The following is a 6,228-nucleotide window of genomic DNA, read 5'->3' as shown; positions in this document are numbered from 1 at the left end:
CTCTCTCTCACGCGTTATTTTTAATGACTCTGCTTCCTTCTTGGAAGCACGGAACAATTTTAGGATTGAAGGCAGGGAGGGATTTTAGAGTCCGTTTTAATCCAATCTTCCCATTTTACTGGTGATGAAACGTGGTCCCAGAATGCTCAAAGGTCTTGGCGAAGATCCTACCCAAAGTCTGGACTGGACAATTTACAGATCAAGGGAAGGAGGGACCGGGACTGAAAGCTGGGCGCGGTTGTTCCATTCTCAGCTCTCCTGGCTACATTTGGGGCGATCTCATCCCCGATCGAGCCCCACACGGCTCTGGCCCTGCCCTGGGGTGAGGAAGACCGAATTCAAACGTGCTCTGACTCATGGGGCAAGTCTCTTAACCGCTTCCTGCCTCAGGTGCCTCATTTGTAAAAAAAGGATGAAACCTAGCATCGCTTTGGCGCGATGCGAAGGCCTTTCCAGGGTGGTTAGGAGGAGAAAATAAACAATCTGCGGAAAGTCTTACCCAAATGTAAGCTGCTCTTCATGTCCTTTTTCCCCGGGCCACTGTAAAATAAAAGGGTTAAATTAGATGCTGAATAACATTTCTTTCAGTTCTAAATCTAAATCTCAGTGAAATTGCAGAGGTAGTTAATGCTGTTTCCTCTAAGAAGGGAAAAGGACCTTGGAGAGCACCTTCTCTTTCAACCCTCTCCAAGGAATAAGCGCACCTTTTCCAAGTGCTTCCCTAGTTTAATAAGGAATCTTACAACAACTCTAATATATGGGTAGGGTGAGCATTAATCTCCATTTGACAGAAAAGGAAATAAGCTTAGTGAGTTATGCAAGGTCATATACGCCTCAGGGACCGAAAGAGGAAAATGTCCATTTTTCATTCCCTTGTCATCCCTCTGGAGGGGAAGTGGGGGGGAAAAAGTTGAACTTTAGGTATCAAATAAGGAGAAGCAATGTCATCAACATAGACATTGCTGTGGCAGTGTTACTTTACAGATTGGAATTTTCATGGTACTTTTAGTATCCTCTAAAATTCCATTAGTAGAATCCAATATGCCCAAGAAGCTGACTGATATCTGTAGCCGCCTTCACCTTCCCTATAGGGTTATAGCAAGAAAAGGCTAAGTATGGAAGGTATTAGCAGCACATCATTTTCTCCCAGTGTTTTCTCCCTAATTCATTTTTCTCCTTATTGCAATGCCTTTCTATTTCTCTGAGGAAAAACTGTCCGTCAGTATTCTCCCCCTCTCAATCCCACCCCACCTTTGCAACAAGCCATAATCCTAAATTTAAAGTAAAATTTAGGTGATTCTGAAAATAAGCATAGTTAGGGATGTTTTTCTAATATGGCATGTGAGTGCTTTTGTTTTATTTATAATATTTGGACACTTCATGTCTTTGGATCTGATGAGAAATGCCAAGATTATGTCATTTAATATTACTCCTCCAAATTTTTAAATTAATCCTCTTAAAGTAGCCTTTAATATGTGTATATGTCACATGTTTGTGTGGCATTTTATATCTATATCTATAGACTTATAGAGACTGAAATCTTCATCTCTACATTCACTGATCTTTCTTCCAGAGACAGATTTAGTCACTTCTAGCTCCAGAGCTACAATCCTATAAAATAACTTGCTCCTAATGCTGAGAAAAAGAAAAATGAAGTTATCCATAGCTAACAATCTATAGATTCCTACATTTCCTATGATTCTAGTGCTATCTATAACTAGCAATCTATAAAGATTTCTACATTTTCTGGAATATAGACTAGGATGACCATTCAGTAGCCCTTGGGGAATATTCTAAATAGTACTTAAAATTAAGTGTGTCCTTGCTTTAAAGGTAAAGAAAAAAAGACTCATAATCACTAGTGATATATTCTTTGAAATATTTACACTATAACATAGATACATGATGACAATATAAAACTATGAGTAAGAGAAAATATTGGACCTTCCCCCCATCTATAATAAATTAAATGTTAAATGTTTTTGGCAAGACCTATTAGAGTTCTTTGTCAGTGACAATGGCTGGCTTACTATTGGTCATATTGTCCGTGCTTTTAACTAATAAGAATAATAGCTAATGTTTTTATAGGGCAGGTAAGTGGCACAGTGGAGAGAGTCCTAGGCCTGAATTCAGGAAGACCAGAATTCAGAAATGGTCTCAGGCATTTATAAGTTATGTGACCCTGGGCAAGTCACTTACCCCTATTTGCCTCAGTCTCCTCATCTGTGAAATTAGCTGAAGAAGGAAATAACAAGCCCCTCCAGTATCTTTGCTTAGAAAACCCCAAATGGGGTCATGAAGAGCTGGATATGACTGAAAATGACTAAACATTTATATGACATTTACTATGATAGGGCACTATGCTAAGCAGCTTAGAATTATTTTCTCATTTCATCCTCACGAAAACGCTGTGTGGTAGATGCTACTATTTATCCCTACATTGCAGTTGAGAAAACTGAGGCAAATTGTGGCAAAAGAAATTATCTATCTCTCCCAGTGTATTTAAGCTAATAAGTGGCAGAGCTGGGATTCAAACCCAGGTCCTCCTACTCCCCCTCCAGCATTCAATAGAGATATATAAGCCAGTAATTTTAGGGAAGTGGTAAAAATGAAACCTGAAAGTGGAAACATAGCCCAATCTGTTCTAACACTGATTCACTTCCCTACCCCTCCCCACTCTGGCCACACCCTCACTCAGTTACACAAGGGCACACTAGAATGAGTGTGTACACACACACACACACACACACACACACACACTTTTCTGCCCTCCCGTTAGCACAAGACATAGCAGACCAAGTGGAGCCAGTCTTAAGAATGTATTCATTTGGCTTTGTCAGGGATGTCTCATGACACAGTAGCCCTACTCTGACTAGAGGAGAAAATGGCAAAAATCCATACAAAGACATTAGTGGAAAATGTTAATTCTGTTCATCTGTCCACCCAGCTGGTTTTCATTTTCAGCTATCTCCAGGGCCATTTATAAATCTTCCAGTTCCACTGTCAAATTTCCGGCCTGAAGATGATGACATACTAAGACTGATTTGGCAATGTGGTACTTCATTGACAGTAAAAGTAGGTTGTCAGCTTGGTTGGCAGAGAAGTTACTATTTCCAAAATCTTGTTTTTGCAGATGTTAATAAGTGGAAAGATCTAAATTAAGAAAGAGAAAAGCAAACTTTGGGAACTTGAAATTACTGTTGTCTATTTAAAAAAAAAAAAAAACCCAACCCTGAAATGCTATTAATTTCAGAGAAATACTATAGATTGTGTAGGAGGGAACATTTTAACTGCATTCATTAAGAGTCTTTGGACTACTGGATTAATTGAGTCTTCCCTTCCTGGTCCTCACAGATAACCAACTTCTGTTTATGGCAATAGAAAAGTTTATTTTAAATACTACAAATTCTTTTTTAAAAAGTCAGCCAATAGTCAACTTCCTCTTCTGTCCAAATTTTATCAGAGCTGTGAATGTGTGGCAAGGGGACTGATATGAATTTCACTTCCTCTTCTTCTTCCTAGTCCTTGCTTTCCTGATGCTTAGGTAAATGTTAAGCCCAAATGAAGAGCAAAAATCAAAGGTCAGGGGCAAGAGCCAGACAAAAGAGCAATAAGTTTTCACAAAGTAAATAATTTCTAAACAATAGTTAGTAATAAGGAAAAAACATTGTAATTGCAAAGTGTAATTTAAAACTATTATTTTGCAATATCCTGAAGCTGGAAATATTAAATATTGTTCAAATCTTTTCCTGGAAGGAAGATTTTGAGGAGATGCTATGTGTTGAAAATAAATTAAGCCTTAGACCTCCATATTTGAGTTTGTGAAAAAGGAAATTAATGTCTGAGAAATTGACAATGTCCTCTACCCTTAGAGTATAGTGCAGAAAATATAGTACCTTTTTGTGCCTCAAAACCAAGTTGATAACATGTTCAATTCCGAGGTTAAAAGTTGCAAGCAGATACCAAATTTAACAAAGAGTATGTTGTGTTGTGAGGAAGTAGATGTATAGAGCTGAATAGATGGCTTCTAGTATAGTTAGTCAAACAAATATTTTAAGTGCTTATTATGTACCAGGGAGTATGATAAACTCTGGGGATATAAAGAAAGGCAAAAGCATAGTCCCTACAATCAAAAAGCTCACATCCTAATGGGAGACAACATGTAAATAACTATGTATATATAAAACATATACATCATTTTGTAAGGAAGGAAATAAGCATTCCTATAGTATCTACTATGTACCTGGCATAACTTTAAATTTACTATCTCATTTGACCCTCCTAATAATTCTGGAAGATAGGTGTTGTTATTTTCCCTGATTTACAGATGGGGAAATTTAGGTAAACAGGGTTAAGTAACTTTGCCCAGGATCACATAGCTGATAAGAGTCTGAGGCCAGATTTGAGTTCAGGTCTTCTTAACTGCAGGCCCCACACTCTATCTACTGTGCCACCATTTATAGTTTGCATATATTACATGTGTATATATATATATATATATATAGAGAGAGAGAGAGAGAGAGATATAGATATACACATATACATACATACATATGTAATTTATAATTTTTATATGTACTACATATACACATATATAGTATATATATATATATATTTCAATCACACACACACAATAATCACTAGCTTCCTGGGTGGACCAGGAAAGGCCCTTTGTAGAAGATGGGATTTGAGATAATTTAATGAAGTTTATTGAGTAGAAGGATGACATATATTATAGAAAAATCACTTTGTCAGTTGAATGGAGTTGTTTGGGTAGGGGAAGATTTAAGTCAGGTTAACCAAATAGAAAACTAAAGCACTAATTAAGACAACAGGAAATGAAGACCTGAATTGGAATGAAGGCCAAATAAGTAGAAATGATAAGTATGTGAGATGTAATAAAGATAGAAATGACAAGATTTGACAACAGATATATGGGATGCATGCCATACATGGGAGGAATAGAGGTTGACAAGTTTCCAATCTGACTAATTGAGAAGATGGTGGTATTCTTGATGTCAACTGAAAAGTTGAGAAGAGGAAATTTAATTTTTGGAAAATGATAATTAGTTTACTTTTAGACATGATGAATTTAAGATGCCTAGGGGACCTACAGATCAAGATGTCTAAAAGACCCTTTTTGATTGGACTGGAAGTCAGGAGAGAGACTAGGTTTGGATTTATGCATCTGGGAATCATTTGCATAGAGATAACTGAACCCATGAGAATTGATAAGATCACCAAGCAAGATAGTGTTAAGGAAAGACTAGAGGGTCCCAGGAAGAGTCTTTGAGGTATGATCTAGATGAAGATCTAGCCATGGCTGGATATGATCTAGATGGAGATCTAGCCAAGGAAACATATGGAGAGGCCAGAGAGGTAAGAGGATTACCAAGAATGAGAAGATGTCACTGAAATCTTAAAGAAGAGAAAATATCCAACAGGGGATGGTGATAAACAGTGTCAAAGACTGCAGAGACATTAAGAAGGTTGACTTTGAAGGACAGCCAAGTGTTGAGATATCCTTCTAGTTTAGGGGAGGGAAGAAGAGAAATAATCATTGATAACTGCCAAGCACTATACTAAGAGCTTTATAATAGCATCTGAAATTTCCAACACTGGAACTAAAAATATTAAATAATTAAACAATATATAATAATTAAGTAATTAAAAATAAAAGATTAAAGCATTGCATCTCTGATTTTTTTCATTTTCCAGAAGTATTCTTCCAAAATGCAAACATATGATCCAATAAAAAGCTCACATGTAGCCTTGAGCAAAGCATTAATGCAATTTATCAGATTAACTGTCTAGTAGGAAAGAAAAAAACAAGGGAAAAAAAAAACAAGTACCAGAGGGAATTATTGTTGTTTGTCTTTTGTTTTCCAAGAGGATCATGGCACCAGGGAGGTGATGTCATAGCATTCAAGTGAGTTGAATTTGCGTGACAGAGGACTATATAAGGTCACCAGCTTCAGTTTTTTCTTCCAGAGCCATCTGGGTCCAGTGGCAAGATGTAAATCAAGATGACTGGAGATGGCCCAGGTTGCAATGGGAGATCTTGACCTTTTGAAACAAAGGTCTTTAACAAATCTGTTTGACTAAGGCCATCAAAGGGAATTAGATATAGTTGAAGAAAGTATTCATGGGGAAAAATGACTCAAAGTTAAGCTATGATACATGGAGGACTCATTCTCCCCAGAAGAATGGGCCCTTTTGGAGAAATAT

Source organism: Sarcophilus harrisii, chromosome 3, assembly GCF_902635505.1.
Source record: "Sarcophilus harrisii chromosome 3, mSarHar1.11, whole genome shotgun sequence".
NCBI classification, from domain to species: domain Eukaryota; kingdom Metazoa; phylum Chordata; class Mammalia; order Dasyuromorphia; family Dasyuridae; genus Sarcophilus; species Sarcophilus harrisii.
The sequence above is the reverse complement of the archived record's forward strand: the minus strand, read 5'-3'. Positions refer to the sequence as shown.